Genomic DNA, 18471 nt, shown 5'->3' on the forward strand with positions numbered 1-18471 from the left:
TAAGGTAAGAAATTTAATATAAATATTTCTTATACAGTGTCCCAGAAATAAGTGCAAATGTTTTAAGGGGTGGTAGATCTCGATAAAAGAAACATATTTTCTCTTTATCGTTTTTCAAATAAGTCCAAAATAACGGAGTTATTTTACTTTGAAAATTTCCAAAAAAATATATTTTTTAAAATTTTGAGAACCATTGGATCTTTTCTGGATTTTCTTTCTTGTAAATTTAATCTAATACCTATGTTGCCATATTATCAAGAAATTATGTTTTTTAACTAAAAACTAAAAAAATTTCCAAAAAAATTTTCAAAAAACTTCGAATTTTCAAATTTGTTTTTGCAAAAAAACTCATAGGCGTATTTCTGGGGTTGAAACCAGTTAAAATATTTGCACTTATTTCTGGGACACCCTGTATATACCTATATTTTTTATACAGAGTGGTCCGAACTGTATTCCGGAAACTTTGGCAGCATATTGTGCAGGTAGAAATAAGTAAAAAAGTTCATATAAATGTATGTCCTAAAATGCTTAGTTTCGGAAATACAGGGTGTAGAAGTTTCATTTTTATTTCGATTTTTTCCAAATAATTTCTGAAGTAACGTCAATATTTCGATGAAAATTGGTATCTGGGAGTTTTTTGACATGAGAAATTTGATTTAGATGTTAATATGACTCCTACTAGTAGAGGGCGCCACCTACATATTTTTTAACTGGTTTGAAGAGTAATAACTTTTTGTCCGTACTTGTATAAAACTACCGAGCGAAAAAATATACATCTCTGTGATTCTTTACGTAAAAAATATCTCTTTGTAGAAATCGCTACGAGTAATGGTTTTCGAGATATTTGGAATAGAAATTATCAATACCTGTCATCATTGACATAAATTAAACATGTTGACTAAATAGTTATTAGACTGAAATCATAAATTTGAAATGTTTTTGTACCAAAAGTTCAACAGAAACTGTTTTATCATCATTTTTTGCAGAAAAATTTATGATTAATTTAAAAAAAATAAAAATTTCCCAAATTTATTATTTCAGTGAAATACCAATCTAACTCAACGTGTTTATTTTTCGTCAATAATGACATAATATATTGACTATTTCCATTCTAAATATCTTAAGAATGATTGCTCGGAGCGATTTCTACAAAGAGATATTTTTTACGTAAAGAATCACAGAGATGTATATTTTTTCGCTCGGTAGTTTTATACAAGTACGGACAAAAAGTTATTACGCTTCAAAACAGTTAAAACACATATGGGTGGCGTCCTCTACTAGTAGGAGTCATATCGACATCAAAATCAAATTTCTCACGTCAAAAAACTCCCAGACACCAATTTTCATCCAAATATTGACGTTACTTCGGAAATTATTTATAACAAATCGAACTAAAAATGAAACTTCTACACCCTGTATCTCTGAAACTAAGCATATTAGGACATACATTTATACGAAATTATTTACTTATTGTTATCTGCAGAATATGCTGCCGAAGTTTCTGGAATAGAGTTCGGACCACCCTGTAGTTGTAGTAATAAGATTATTATAACATAGGCAAAATGATTCAGAAGAAAAAACATACAGGGTCCGACAATAGTGCGTCGGGCATCTATACTCCTAGAATAAAAGATTTTTTGAAAATTTTTTTGGAATTTTTGTTTAAGTGCAAACTAGTATGTGCTAGGATGTATTTCAGGAAAATATTTTAACTTCTAAAGGGTGGCCCAAAAAACTGTGAGTGGATCGGGCTGATTTTTTTAAAACGGGACACACATGGGTATATTATTGCATTTTTGGCTTCTTCTGATCACTTTACATAACCCTAAGATATGAGTTTCAGAGATATTAATAAATAAATAAAAAAATATATATTTTTCAACCTTTTTTAAAAAACAATATTAAAAATACAAGAACAGTCTGATATCAAAACTATATTAGGTATTTACTTTAGATGGTCTGTACTTACTTTGCTATAAATATCGTAATCTTAAAACATACAGGATGCTCAAAATTCTACGCCATAATTTCTAAAATTTAAAGTAATTTTTCTTCGTTTTGTTTTTTAACGGAACACCCTGTATATTATTTTTAGTAGATGGAGGAATAAAAAATGAACATTTTTTGTATTTAAAGTATTTAATTTTTTTTTAAATATAATAAAATATTTAAAAACGGTTTCGCAGATATTCGCCGTTTTATATTTCAAATGATATTTTCCACAGAAAATTTTTATCAAAGCCACCCAATGATTTTTCTCTCGTATTTTACCGTTGAAAAGAAAAAGCCATTTGAAATAATAACGCGAGTATCTGCGAAACCGTTAAAAATTTTGAAATACTGTAAATACAAAAATGTTCATTTTTTAATTCTATATCTAATAAAAAATAATATACAGTGTTCCATTTAAAAAAACCAAGAAAAATTATTTTATATTTCAGAAAGTTTGACGTAAAATTTTGGACACCCTGTATGATTTAAGATTGCGATATTTATAGCAAAGTATGTATAGACTCTCTAAAGTACTTAATATAGTTTTGATTTCAGGGCAGTCTTTGTATTTGTAATAATTTTTTTAAGAAAGGCTGAAAAATATATATTTATTATTTATTTAATAATACCTATTTATAAAACTATCAAAACATATTTAACAATACTTAGGATTATGTAAAATCAAAAAGGAGGTAAAAAATGCAATAATGTACAGGGTGTTCCGTGAAAAAAATCATCCCGGTCCACTCACACTTTTTGGAGCCATCCTGTAGAAGTTAAACTATTTTCCTGAAATACATTCTAACTTTTTTTTCTAAATTTTCAAAATTTCTAACTTTTTTATTCTACGAGCTACAGATGCCCGACGCACTATTGCCGGACCCTGTATAATAGCCTTTATAAACAAGGATAATAGTTTTAAAATTAGTAGTAAATAGTTTTAAAAAGGAGGTTTGGAAACTTTTATCTCTATTTTTTTCTTAGTGCCGCACTTAACAAGAAAAAGAAAGTTTTTCTTAGATAATTTTTAGTAGTTAGCCAACTGGATAGAAAAAGTTACTGAAGCTAGAAGAACGCAAAGCGTACCACCGTTACGTTTTTGTCTAGTTACTTTTGGGTCATCAGTACGAGGTCATCAGGTCATCACGAAGTACGAATCTTCGTCGAAGGTAACCTCCCACACGCTACGCAAATAAGCTCGAATACCGAATATTCGCCAAATGCACGTAGTGTCTGGGACCGGCTTTACACACATTTTAATGCCATAGCGAATGGCGATTGTGAAAAATTCCGTAACAGCCCTGAAAGCTTTTCATTAGGGTAGAGAGAGTACTGCTGGTACTTCTTTTATCCTTATAGATACAGTGGTTTCAACAAATGAAATAAAAAGCTAGAACTTTTTTACATAAAACCGGTGCTCTTCGTTTAGTTCGAAAAGGTGAACGGTTTTCAAGATATTTCCGTTTAAAGATTAGGATGCATCGATTTTAGTATTAGCCCGCGGTTACATTAGACGCGGGTCCGTGCGTTTTTTAAACGTGCGAGCTCTGACGGAATTTACTCGCACGACTATTTTATTTTAGTGGTTACATTAAGATGCGCGTTCATGGTGTCCTGTGTGTCGAGTTTGTCAAAACGGAGGCCACTACTTTGATGCTGTCTGAGGATTTAATGTTAAAATAACTACTTATGAACAGAAGAAAATGTTAGGTAAATGATTTATATGCAAGAAAAGGGGAAGAAAATGATTATGTAAAATATTTGGTGAATTAAAACAGCAACCGTCAAATTTTTTGAATATTTTAGAATGTTTCCAGCAACATTAATAGATCTAAAATAAAAATAAACCTGGGCTGGAACTCTGTAACTAATTAGCGATCGGTAGCGATAAAGAATACTGACCTTGGCCGTACAAACTAAACGGCAAGCGACAGTATTCTTCATCGCTACCGATCGCTATTTCGTTACAGAGTTCCACCCCTAGTATTCAAAAATATACAATTTTTTCGGGAATGTATTGAGCCCAGAGATATAAAAATTCGAACGCTCGGACGTGCACGTATTAAAAAAACAAACCAGTTTGTTTTCATCCGACCAACGGAAATCGACGTACGTGCACGGACGCGCAAACTCCGATGCAATGTAACCGCCTGCGTAGATACTATTTGTTTTTTGCTGCGTGCACGTCCGAGCACGTACGACCAAAAAAACGTACGGACACGCATCCAATGTAACCACGGGCTTAGTGAAATGATAAAATGTAAAGAAATTTTAAATAAATTGATCTCCTGATTTCGCTAATGCTAAAATCGATGTATCGGAACCTTTAAAAGCAAATGTCTTGAAAACCGTTCACTATTTCGACCTAAACAAAGAGCACCTTTTTTACATAAAAATTCCTAGCTTTAATTTGCATTTTTGTTGAAATTACTATATCTATAATGATTTTTTGGTTAAATTTTGAGATTCAATAGACCTTTTCTTTTTTTTTCCTGGTAAATTTAATCTACTAGCTATGTTGTCATATTATCACAAAATTATGTTTTAACTAAAAACTATAAATAAATCCATTTTTTATACAAGGTGTCCCAGAAATAAGTGCAAGTATTTTAACTAATAGTTTAGTTTAACCCCAGAAACACGCCTATGAGGTTTTTTTTTGCGAAATTTTTTTTTTGAAAATACGGAATTTTTTGAAAAATTTTTTGCAATTTTTTTTAGTTTTCAGTTAAAAATCATAATTTTTTGATAATATGGCAACATAGGTAGTAGATTAAATTTACGAGAAAGAAAATCCAAAAAAGCGCCAGTGGGTCTCAAAATTTGAGCAAAAAATCATCGTTATTTTGGACTTATTTTAAAAACCATAAAGAGAAAATATGATTCTTTTTTCCATAGCAACTGTTAAAATTGCATTATATCTATCAAAAATAGTAAATAAAATAGTACTTTAACCGCAAGGGTAGATTAAATGATACTTTAACAGCGAGGATAGGTTAAAAACTTTATTTCTTCTCGCACGTTTTTAATTCGGTTTTTAATGTAATACGTTTTTTTGCTTCCATTTTTGAAAATGTTTGTATTCCTTTTCATAAGTTATTCGGGATTTAAATGGAAGTAGTTTGGATATGGCGTTTGTCGCCTCAGCCTGAATATCTTTAGGTAATTTACTTATTTCGTTTTATTTATTTGTCAAATTACAATACCAACCCAGCACAATATTTTTTCTACTCGTAATAAATTCCTTGAAATAATAATTTCTGAATATTTTTTAAAACGTAACTCGCTATGGAAAATAATATTGTTTTATACACGACGATAAAATTGCATTATCGTCTCCCGAAATTAATTCAAAAAAAAATTTCGGTCAACGATAAAATACCATTTTATCGTCTTGTATAAAAAATAACTATTATCGGGATCTACCTACCACCCCTTAAAATACTTGCACTTATTTCTGGGACACCTAGTATATCTTTCACGAAGAATGAAAGAGTATGGTTCGAAACAACAACAGTGGCTCCCTTCTTTCCATAATGACAATAACAATGTTCTATTTGCCATAATGACCGTTTATATTTATATCCCAACCGGATAATAACAAGCAAAGGAAAAATAGAAAATAAATCATTATTTGATATTCGTGATATATTTCAACCTTCTTTTTAAATCAATATTACTTTCCAACTAAGTCCTATTTACACATATCGCTCTTTCTAATCTTAACACTTCAATTCCCCAATACACCCCACAACGGAAACCGTTCCTTCTTATCGCAGGATGATCAAATTTCCTATTCCATTTTCTAAACAAACGGTCCGACATGTCTAACAGAAAAACGAAATTTTCCCTGGTGGCGCTCCATCGACCCGCTCCATAAGAAAAGCGTTATAATAATGGCCAACTTCCACGCGGAATGTTTCCATCCCTTCCAGTGCGTCCTGTTGCTATCCGCAGGAATGGCGGGAGCAGGTTTTCCTAGCAGGAGAACATGAAACGCAGGATATCGAACAGGTGGCTTCGGCCCTTAAAACGCCAAGACCGAGAAAAGTTACAGGCTGTGTTTTTTTGTGAAAGTTTTTGAAATTGACAGTTTTTGATATTTATTTGAGATTCGAAATGACATTCTTTTAGGCACTAGTATCTAAAAGTGAAGCGTTAGAAACAATGAAAATATTTATTTATTATAAATCTTAAAGGTACAATTATTTAAATTATTAAAGTAAATACAAGAGGCATCCAACTTTTCGTCTCTAAGAGAAATGCAAGTTGTAGGAATCGGAATAAGTAAATATCTGGTACTGGCAATGCTGATGGTAGCTTCTGCTTCTATATACGTGAACTGCTTTTCATTTCTTATTTGGCGTATCTTTCTGTCCCATGATTCTTTTTGCTATTTCGGTTTTCTGTTCATTTGAATTTTCAATGTAACCTTCAGCAACCGAGCTTGCTCGTCAACCTCCATGTCGCTTTAAAACTGACATGTCCGCTCCTGAATCTGCCAGCATTGTTGCAGAGCTGCGCCGGAAACAATGACCAATGTATTCAATGGCGTTGGAGAGTCCAAGAAATTCCGCTATCTTTTTGGGCATACCTCTAATTGTATTGATTCCAACTGGCAGAGTACAGCATTGATTTTTTCGATACGCCAAGAAAAATCGCTGATGAGTCACATTGAGTGGTCGAAGTTTTGCCTACTTACGAAAGACATGTAAGAAATTGATACCATCTATTGGTCCCTCAGTAATCGTAAACACTCTTGGAAAATGAGTTTTTTTATTCGGAATCTTCACACTAATAAATGACTGACAATCTTTAATGGTATCTACGGTCAAAAACGTGATTTCTTCCCTCCTACATGCTTCAAATACTCTAACGATTAAGACAACTTTAGCTAACAGGATTTCTTTGTCATCGGCTTCTTTCATAAAGCGTTCTATTTCCAGTTTTGTAAATACTTTTGATTTCTTTGCCAGATATCTGGAAGCTTTTCTTTTTAAAAATGCAATAAGGTTTGTGAATTTGCTAATATCTACGTTTCTGTACAGTTAAAACATGGTGCGGAGCATCGAATATTTACTCCACAGAATTGACAGCTTTAAGGTAGTGGATAACTTCAGGAAATAGGCTAGCAATACCTTTTCTGTGAAATTCTCAACATGTTTTTCTTTGACCCAGGTTTCAAAGTTGTTGTAGGTGGTCTCGTATAAGTTTTCCGACTTCTCGGGCACTAACGTGGATAGCGCAGTTTCAGCAGCTTGTTGAATATCCAAAGACTCGTCATTATCGGCTTCCGCCTCGTTGGACAATTTTGCGTCCCGTGCTTAAAGCAAATTTATTTCGCAACTTGTTAAATATTTATTTAACTAGCTATTTAGCTATTTTAATTGTGAAATTTCAAAATTTTCTGTGAATTTAGTAACCAAGAAAAGCATTTTTTCGTTTTTATTTAGTTTTTTTCCAAATAATTTCTGAACTAACGTTGATATTTCAATGAAGATTGGTGCGGCGGTATTTTTTTAGATGAGAATTCGATGTCAATGTGACTCCTACTTGTAGGGAGCTTATACAGAGTGTTTCAAAAAACATGTGCCACCTTTTGTGGGGAGATTTCTCACGTAAAAATAAGATTTATTTTTCATATGAACAGAGATCCGATTCTGCTTTGTTTCGTAGCTACAGGGTGCTGAAGTCTTAATAATATTTTGATTTATTATTTTAAGTACCAAATACTTTTTTGATAATGAAATTTTTAAAACGAAAAAAAAAACAATGAAATTTTGAGGGTAAAAGTACATCAATTAATGCTAAAAAAGTGTCAATAAATTCATCAGGGACATGTATATGGGTTATCACTGGAATATTTAAAAAAAATATGTGTGTCACTGACTTTTTTCCTTTTGATATCAAAATTGTTTAGGCCGTTTAATGCCAATTAAAAGTTATATCTTGATATTTTGTTGAATTCGGTCTCCTTGATGAGATACACGTAATTTTATTAATCACAATAATTAATAAAATTAAAATAAAAATAAAATTAATAAATTATATATTTTACCTGATTACTCTAATTTATTATTAAATATTATTACTAGTAGTTGTTATTACTATTAATTCAACCTACAGCAATTTCAAATTAAAGATAATTACAAAAATCTAATTTTAAAAAGTTTTAACATTTTGTAACTCTAAAATTATGCATTCCATGTTCATAGGAACTTTTTTTCATGTTTTGATGAGGAATCAATGAGTACTTATTTAAAACGTTTCCAAGTTAATGATATTACATTTTTTATATATCAAGGTTGCTATTAGACTTGAATCAAGGCAAATTAATAAAATTGCGTTTATCTCATCAAGCAGGCCGAAATAGACAAAATATCAAGAGACAATTTTTAATCGGTATTAAACAGCTTACACTATTTTACTAACAAGAGAACAAAGTCAATGGCGTACATGCTTTTTTTAGAAAAATATTGTGCCAGTGATAACCCACATGCACCTCCTTGGTGAATATGTTGACCCTTTATAGCTTTAAAATAAGTCGCATTTATAGTAACTTTTACCCTCAAAATTCCATTCGAAACGCTAAAAGTACTTTGAAGAAAATTATAATAAATCGAAAAAATACTAAGACTTCAGACACCCTGTAGCTGCGAAACAAAGCAGAATCCGACTTTTGTTGATATGAAAAATTAATCTTATTTTTACGTGAGGAATCTCCCCACGAGAGATGGCACAGAGAGGGCCTGAACCCTCAAGCTTTTTCTTCATTATAGCGAGTGTTTCTTAAAAGTGGCTCACTCCTATAATTTTTTTATTTTTGCGGATAAAAAAACAGATTTGGTATGTTAGTATATGACATAAATTAGGATTGATTGACGGTACTCAATGGTTTTCGGTTAATTCTTCTTTCACCGAAATGACTACAACTTTTGATTTCTAAATGGTCCTCTAAATAAAATGGCACTCTGAATAGAATGACATAGTACATCTTTAAAAACACTAATTTTTAATCAAGGAGCCTTGGAAAATTGATCGACTTTCGTGTCATGTCCTGGCCGGTTAAAAGATGCCCAAATCGTAATTTTGATCAGATCTCAATGTTTTCAAATGGAACGGTAGTAGCTCATTAGCATATTTGAAAAAATCATTTTTTACAAATAATTTGGTACCACACACTTGGTATTTCGTGTCAAATTGTCGTTATGAACCGCATGTTACAATTTCAAATAAACCAAATGCGAAATTGTCAAAAGTTTACATATGATTTTATATCATCCTATTCAGAGTGTCATTTTGTATCGAATGAAATAGAAAAATACCGAGGGTGTCATTTATATCTATATATCAAAAGTTGTAGTCATTTCCGGTGAAAGAAGAATTAACCGAAAACAATTGAATACGTCAATCAATCCTATTTTATGTCATATATATCAAATCTCTTACATACCAAAGTTAGGGGTGAGCGACTTTTGAGAAACACCCGGTATAGTCAAAGTGTTGAATTTATTTTTTGTTGGATTAAAGCAGCAGTGTTTACAAAAAATAACTATTTTAGTTTGTAGATTTTCCTGCAGTGGCGAAATACCCATATATTTCGCCACTTTTCGCCACGGATTTTTTTGGAGAGATGAATCCGCCACATAGGTATACACGGTTGTTCACCACATACGACACAGAGTAATGTAGCTAAACGATTAGATTTTTAAAATTGTAAGTTATGGGTTAAGGTAAGTTAAAGTTACAATTTAAAAATATTTTTACAAGATAAAGAGTGTCCCGAATAAATAAAAAATATCAAAGTTGTATTTTTTATATGGAACACCCTGTATATTATTACATTTTTAGTTTCTCCGATTAAAATAAACGTATATTTCATTAAGGTTTACTGTATTTTAATCTTACTGTTTTTCAAATATTTGGATTTTTGTCAAAATACAGTAATAATTTTAATGCTTTATTTCTCTAGGCGTATTTAAGTTTTTAAAACCAAATATTGTACAGAAGTATTTCTATTTACCATATTTTCTGTTGCAATAATAAAAATTATACTACCATATACAGAGTGTCTAAAAATGTATTTTAAATAATGACTAGCTTTAAACGGCAATCACTTGTTTAATTTAAATGGAACAACCTGTATATTTTATGAGAATCAGATGCACAATTTAATTATCTATCAAATTGTATTATACCATTTTTGACCTATCTCTTCAAGTTTTCGTAGAAAATGCATTTTCTTCTAATTTAGACCTCATTTATCAATATACCCATGGAACATGATACTAGGACTGATCCTAGTCCTAGTATCAGTTTCTACGATTGAAATGAAGGTAAATTTGATTAAGGCTTATCACACTTAAACCTTACCGTTTTTGAAATATTTTCAATTTTGTGAAAGTGCAGTAAAAAAATTAAGGCTTCATTTCTCCAAGGGTATCAAAGTTTTTAATACTAAATATTTACTGAAATTTATTTATTGATCAGTGATTGTGTTTCAATAATAAAAATTGTACTACCTTATACAGAGTGTCTAAAATTTATTTTAAATAATTACTAGCTCTAAACGGCAATAACTTGTTTAATTTAAATGGAACACTCTATATATTTTATGAGAATCAGATGCACAATTTAATTGTCTATCAAACTGTATTATGCCATTTTTTACCTATCTCTTCAAGTTTCCGTAGAAAATTCCCATTAGAACACCGAAGTTAAGCGACGTAAGGCGATACTGGTGGACGGACGGGTGACCGGTTCGAAACTCTGTATCCTGCTGTTGTCCAAGGGAAAAGTGTAAAATCTGTTGATACGCACTGCTCATTCACGCCGGTTCGAGGCCGGATGAGATTGGATATCTCGTGAGTACGAGTTAATTTAGACACTTCCGAAGTCGGTAGACCACTGACCATAATATGGCCGAGGACCGCGGTTCGGATTCCGCGGAAACAAAGTAGACCCCGTCCAGATTAGCCCTGGCAGCAAAAAGGAGACGTTAAATGAAATCTTTATTTTAATATTGTCGATATAGTTCGTTTATTTCATTAAAAAATAAAAAAAACTGTTTAAATATTTGTTAAAGAGGACCAATTAATATGATTCCAGTATTCAAACCATATTAATTGACTGTTTGCGTTGATTAATAATAATTGCTCCAAATACTAAAGAACTGAATTTTGTATATGTATTATACAATGTGGTAAAAAGTAACACCTTAAAAATGATATTTCATTTTTTGACAAATGCTTTTTTATAACAACATAGACGTTCATTTTCATAACATTATTATATTGATTTCTGATTCAAATCCACATTTATTTAGAATCATTTATTAACGAACACAATTAAGTATAGTAATTAATTAGTATTTGGGCGGAAATACTGGTGATATATTTAATTAATGGTATACTCTTTTATAAAAATTTAAATTATTTTCTTTTTGCATACAAATGGACTAGCAATATTATCGTTTTGCTAAAAACGATAATATTATTAGCCTGTACATTTTGTACATTTGTTGTTTTAAAAACAATTTAAAATGTCAATATTCCATGGGTATATTGATAAATGAGGTCTAAATTATAAGAAACTGCATTTTCTACGAAAACTTGAAGGGATAGGTAAAAAGTGGCATGATAGAATTTGATAGACAATTAAATTGTGCATCTGAATCTTCTAAAATATCCAGGGCGTTCCATTTAAATTAAACAAGTTATTTTCGTTTAAAGCTAGAAATTATTTAAAATAAATTTTTAGACACTCTGCATGAGGTAGTATTATCTTTATTATTGCAACACAATAACTGATCAATAAATAAACTTCAGTAAATATTTAGTATTAAAAACTTTGATACCCTTGGAGAAATGAAGCCTTAAAATTTTTACTGCAATTTCACAAAATTGAAAATATTTCAAAAACGGTAAGGTTTAAGTGTAATAAACCTTAATCAAATTTACTTTTATTTTAATCGTAGGAACTAAAAATGTAATAATATACAGGGTGTTCCATTTAAAAAAATACAATTTTGATATTTTTTATTAATTTGGGACGCTCTGTATCTTGTAAAAATATTTTTAAATTGTAACTCTAATAATCCTTCAACGAACCCAAAACTTACAATTTGTAAAAATCTAATCGTTTAGCTACAATACTCCGTGTCCTATGTGGTGAACAACCACATATTGTTATATGTTATTTTTTGCATTAGATAATGCTTGTCCTCTTTTAAATAACCAGGGATAACATTTTAAATTGGGCACAAGTGTAACCTGATATAAAATGTAAGAAAAGTCATAACAAAATTAAGGTCGCCATTAAAAAAAATCGTTGACAATATATCTATCTCACAGCCTAATTTGAAATACTAATCAACGCGTTCTAGCATATGTCTGAAAATATTCTTCATTTTTTAAAATTTATTATGGAGATGAAGAAGTTGCAATTCACTACAATCTAATGTAGGTAGTGTATTTATTACGTTTAAAACGTCCCTATATTAACTTATTGTTATGTAAAAGATGTTTTCGAAAAAACTACCCCCGGTGTCACCCTCTAGTCTCCGTAGGCCCTGCTTTATTTTATAGCTGACCATTGTATCAAAACTGTTGTTCCGCGCAGACCAACTGTGAGCACAGTGGTCGATTCTACCCTCAGTTCTTGGTGGTTGTATCGTTGGTGTTAGCGGAGTTAGCGAGTCTCCATCGTTGGTCGGGCGTGTCTGTGAAGATTTTCGCATTTTTGAGAAGTCAAACACAAAAAACATCACTCCAAGGTATCTATCACTCGAATAATAATTAGATATATTTGAGTTGATTTTTCTTTATACAGGGTTGTTCACCACATACGACACGGAGTATTGTAGCTAAACGATTAGAGTTTTACAAATTGTAAATTTGCTGTATATAAGTTCATCTCTCTAATAAGTTCATCTATATAAATTCAAAATAATAAGTAAATTAATAGAAGTGGGATGAAAAGTAATAGGTCTTTATAAATCTGTTATTTTTCGTGCTATTTTATGTAAAATCTACAGGGTTATTCACCACATACGACACAAAGTATTGTAGCTAAACTATTAGATTTTTGTAAATTATAATAAAAAGTTTTGGGTTCATTGAAGGACTATTAGAGCTACAATTTAAAAATATTTTTACAAGATACAGAGTGTCCCAAATAAATAAAAAATATCAAAGTTATATTTTTTTTAATTGAACACCCTATATTATTACATTTTTAGTTTCTACGATTAAAAGAAAGGTAAATTTGATTAAGGTTTATCACACTTAAACCTTACCGTTTTTGAAATATTTTCAATTTTGTGTTTTCAATGTACAGGTGCTAAAAACGATAATATTACTAGCCCATTTGTATACAAAAAGAAAACTGTTTTAATCTTTATAAAAGAGTATACCACCATTATTTCCGCCGAAATATTAATTAATTACATACCTACTTTATTGTGTTAGTTAATAAATTATTCTAAATAAATATGGATTTGAATCAGAAATCAATATAATAATAAGTTATGAAAATTAATGTCTCTGTTGTTATTTGATATAAATAAGCATTCGTCAAAAAATTAAATAAAATTTTTAAGATGTTACTTTTTACAACACTGTCTAATACACATACAAAATTAAGTTTTTTAGTATTTCGAGCAATTATTATTATTGATCAACGCAAACACAGCCAATTAATGTAGTTTGGTTAGGAATCATATTAATTATTGATCCTCTTTAACAAATATTTAAACAGTTTTTTTTTTAATTATTTAATGAAATAAATGAATTATATTGACAATATTAGTATCTGTACTCTTTAAAAGAACTGGGATCAGTCCTAGTATCATGTTCCATGGGTATATTGATAAATGAGGTCTAAATTATAAGAAAATGCATTTTCTACGAAAACTTGAAGAGATAGGTAAAAAATGGTATAATACAATTTGATAGATAATTACACTGTGCATCTGATTCTCATAAAATATACAGAGGTTGTTCCATTTAAATTAAACAAGTGATTGCCGTTTAAAGCTAGTCATTATTTAAAATACATTTTTAGACACTCTGTATATAGTAGTATAATTTTTATTATTGCAACAGAAAATATGGTAAATAGAAATACTTCAGTACAGTATTTGGTTTTAAAAACTTAAATACGCCTGGAGAAATTAAAAAGCATTAAAATTAGTACTGTATTTTGACAAAAACCCAAATATTTGAAAAACAGTAAGATTAAAATACGGTAAACCTTAATGAAATATACGTTTATTTTAATCGAAGAAACTAAAAATGTAATAATATACAGGGTGTTCCGTATAAAAAATACAACTTTGATATTTTTTATTTATTTGGGACACTCTGTATCTTGTAAAAATATTTTTAAATTGTAGCTCTAATATTCCCTTCAATGAACCCAAAACTTATAATTTGCAAAAATCTAATCGTTTAGCTACAATACTCCGTGTCGTATGTGGTGAACAGCCCTGTAGATTTTACATAAAATAGCACGACAAATAACAGATTTATAAAGACCTATTTAGTGGCGCATACAGAGGGGGGGCCCATGGGGCCCGGGTCCCATCTAAAAATTTATAAATTAGGTTATATATTAGGCTTTTGGGTTAAAAATGGCGCCCTAAAAAGCACATTTTACATAGTTTTTTATTTGGCCCCCCCCCTAAAATAAATTTCTGTATCCGCCCCTGGACCTATTACTTTTCATCCCACTTCTATTAATTTACTTATTATTTTGAATTTATATAGATGACCTTATTAGAGAGATGAACTTATATACAGGGTCAGGCAATAGTGCGTCGGGCATCTGTAGCTCCTAGAATAAAAAACTTGTTTAGAAAGAATTTTGTTTGTGTTAACCTAAAGTATGTGCTAGGATGTATTTCAGGAAAATATTTTAACTTCTATAGTGGCTCAAAAAAGTGTGAGTGATTTTTTTTAAATGGACCACCCTGTATATTATTGCATTTTTGGCTTCCTTTCAGATCACTTTACATAATCCTAAGATATGAATAAATATATTTCGATTATTTTTTGAGAGATATTAGTAAATAAATAAAAAAATGTATTTTTTAGGCTTTTTAAAAAAAAATATTAAAAATACAAGAACTGTTCTGAAATCAAAACTATATTAGATATTTACTTTATATGGTCTGTACTTACTTTGCTATAAATGTCGTAATCATAAAGCATACAGGGTGTTCAAAATTTTACGTCAAACTTTCTAAAATATAAAATAATTTTTCTTTGTTTTTTTTTTAATGGAATACCCTGTATATTATTTTTTAAATAGATGGAGAATTAAAAAATGTACATTTTTTGTATTTAGAGTGATTCAAAAACGCTTTCGCAAATATTGGCGGTTTATATTTCATATGACATTTTCCAAAGTAAATTTTTATAAAAACCACATAATAATTTTTCTCTCGAATTTTACCGTTGAAAGAACCATATGAAATAATACTGCGTGTATCTGCGAAACCATTAAAAATTATCAAATACTTTAAATACAAAAAATGTTCATTTTTTAACTCTCCATCTAATTAAAAAATATACAGGGTGTTTCATTAAAAAAAACAATGAAAAATTATTTTATATTTTAGAGTGTATGGCCTAGAATTTTGAACACTCTGTTTGATTTAAAATTACAATATTTTTAGTAAAGCAAGTATAGACCATCTAAAGTAAATACCTGATATAGTTTTGATTTCAGGACAGTTCTTGTATTTATAATATTTTTTTTAATGAAGGTTGAAAAATATATTTTTATTTATTTATTAATATCTGTAAAATTATCGAAATATATTTATTCATACCTTAGGATTATGTAAAGTAATCTGAAAGGAAGCCAAAAATACAATAATATACAGGGTGTTCCATTTAAAAAAAATCATCCCGATCCACTCACACTTTTTTGCGCCACAATATAGAAGGTAAAATATTTTCCTGAAATACATCCTCGTATACATACTTTGGGTGTGCACTTAAACAAAATTTTCAGAAACTTCCTAAAATATAAAATATTTCTTCTTCGTTTTTGTTAAATGAAAAACTCTGTATATTATGTTTTCAATAGACGGAGAATTAAAAAATAAACAGTTTTTGTATTTAGAATATTTCAAAGTTTTTAACGGTTTCGGAAATACTCGCGGTTTATATTTCATGTGGCATTTTCCACGGCAAATTTTTATAAAAGCCACCCAATGATTTTTCTCTCGTATTTTGCCTTTGAAAGAGCCATATGAAATAATTTTGCGTGTATCTGTGAAACCATGTACTAACATGGAAGGTTTTTGACATATTTAACATCTTCTAAAAATAAAGCACACCTTTTCATTTTCAATAAAACCTACCTAAATTGTAATTTGCCCTGTATACCATGTTGATATTTGTTTAATATAAATGCATAAAAAGCCGCACAAGTTCTCCTATTAAGAATGAAATTTCGAAAGGAATGACCAATGTTATCTACTGTTTTAATTAATTTACATAAATATTTATTTATTTTTAAAACATTAAACCAGATTACCATTAATGAATATATCTACTGATATACCGGGTGCGTCTAAAAAGTGGTTCACCTCTATAATATTTTTTATTTTTTTACATAAAAAAAATGAGATTTGGTATGTTAGTAGATACACCATCTATTAAACATTACAAGAAGCAACTTAGCGATGGGATATACACGTCTGGTAATGTCAGATCTAGGCATAGGAATTACATGCATTGGAATGAAACGCCTATAAAAAGTCTAAGCTTAAACAGAGATGGATAACAACTTCCCCGTTTCCACTTCCACTGTGACTGTCGAGTTAGACAAACTCCAATAAGACAACAAATTTTGGAAATAGCACCGCCTCCGCGCCGCCTCCACCCACCTGCCCTTTATCGCCATCAATATTATTTCTCTTTCCGCGCCTCCGCGTCGCGCCAGCGCGCCAGGCCACCACAGAGTTGCCAGGTCTACCGATTTCGTCTGTAAGCTACCTATCTACCGATTTAAACAAAAGTCTAGAGATATGTTCAACTGCGTCTTTAGCCTTTACAATAGAAGCACTTTTAAAAATCTAACACATTTAAGCGACTATCGCATCGTAAACCGTATAATCTGACATTCGTAAATATTATTGTTTATTAAATTTTGTTTATAAATTATAGGTCATCGTTCTGTCTGGTTGCATAATTACGGAGATATTCTCAAACATTCGTATTATCCTTTTCTCCGGCATTTCCGAAGATGATATCTTTAGAAAATATTTTGTCTTATTCATCTACTAAGTTGAACGCATTTCTCCCCAAAAAAATATACAAAGAAAAAAATCTAAGTTAAGAAACAAACTAAATACGGACAAATATTTGTGTGTTTCTTCTGTCTAAAAAATATAATAATAAAAGAGAGTTGAGAGTTAACAGTTTTCCCAGAAAGAGCTGGAAGTGCTTTAACGCAAAGAAAGAATGAGAGGAAGGTTTGGTAAAACAATACAGGGGTATCGCAATGGGCCCAAGGCCTCCGAGTGAGGGATCAAATATGATCCCAAACCCCAGCAACCTAACCTAACCTAACCTAACAGTTTTCCCATTGAAATGAAATTAATTCTAGATATGAGTTAACCAACTTTGTACAAAGGTAAACAGTAACTGATACCCCTACTTATTAGTTTTAAATGTTTTTATTAATATATGAATATTATTTAAGTTAATAAGATTTTTGATATTAAATGATATTATACCTAGCTATTTATAATTTTATTATATTATTTTGTTTGTATTTTATTTGCGTATTTAATTCTAGGAACACATAAAAATGCAAATTTTGTACTTTAATATAATTATTTAATATTTTATTTTGTTTGTGCAGTTTATTATACTTTTGATTTTTGACTGATTATTTGAAATATCGATATTTGTTAACAAAAGAAAGTCGTAAAATATTATCTAATTATTTTATTTAATAAAGCTTTTGATTTATAAATAAAAGATCATCAAATAGGAAAGAAATAAATTTACTATTTAAGAAATCTGGCAACCCTGTCCTGCCACTCATTACTAAGTTCTTTTCCGGAATTTTTTCGTTTGTCGAAATTCCACCGCCGACGCGAAGCAGACGCTTGTGGTCCCGCCCCCTCTCCCAGAAACGATCTTCTCACTCATCGTGTCACTTCTTCTAATCAGTGGAAGGGAAAACAGAGTTATCTGTCTTTGTTACACTGCAGGGTAGACTGCAGCCGTGTCATCTTTTTTTATCGCAATGAGAATCTCCTATTGCTAATAGTAGCTTTGCCAAACCCGTATACCAACCATCTGGAGAAGAGCGAATGTAATCTTAATACCCAAAATAAGCAAAACTGACTGGGCTAACCCCAAATCATTTAGGCCTATTAGTCTCACATCGTTCATATTAAAAACGATGGAGAAAGTAGTGGACAACCATATTAGAGTAAATCATCTAAAGGTTAAA

General features: G+C 30.4%; 1 protein-coding gene across 1 annotated transcript in view; it reads left to right on the plus strand.

The window, feature by feature from the left end:
- Window positions 1-12663: 12663 nt before the first annotated feature.
- Window positions 12664-18471, plus strand: part of LOC115884539 (uridine phosphorylase 1) — a 57884-nt gene continuing 52076 nt past the window's right edge. The window contains exon 1 of the mRNA XM_030903147.1: window positions 12664-12766. The gene's annotated coding sequence lies outside the window, so the exon portion shown is untranslated. The remainder of the gene's footprint in view (window positions 12767-18471) is intronic.

This window comes from Sitophilus oryzae, unplaced genomic scaffold (assembly GCF_002938485.1).
Source record: "Sitophilus oryzae breed Bouriz unplaced genomic scaffold, Soryzae_2.0 scaffold_302_pilon_pilon, whole genome shotgun sequence".
NCBI classification, from domain to species: domain Eukaryota; kingdom Metazoa; phylum Arthropoda; class Insecta; order Coleoptera; family Curculionidae; genus Sitophilus; species Sitophilus oryzae.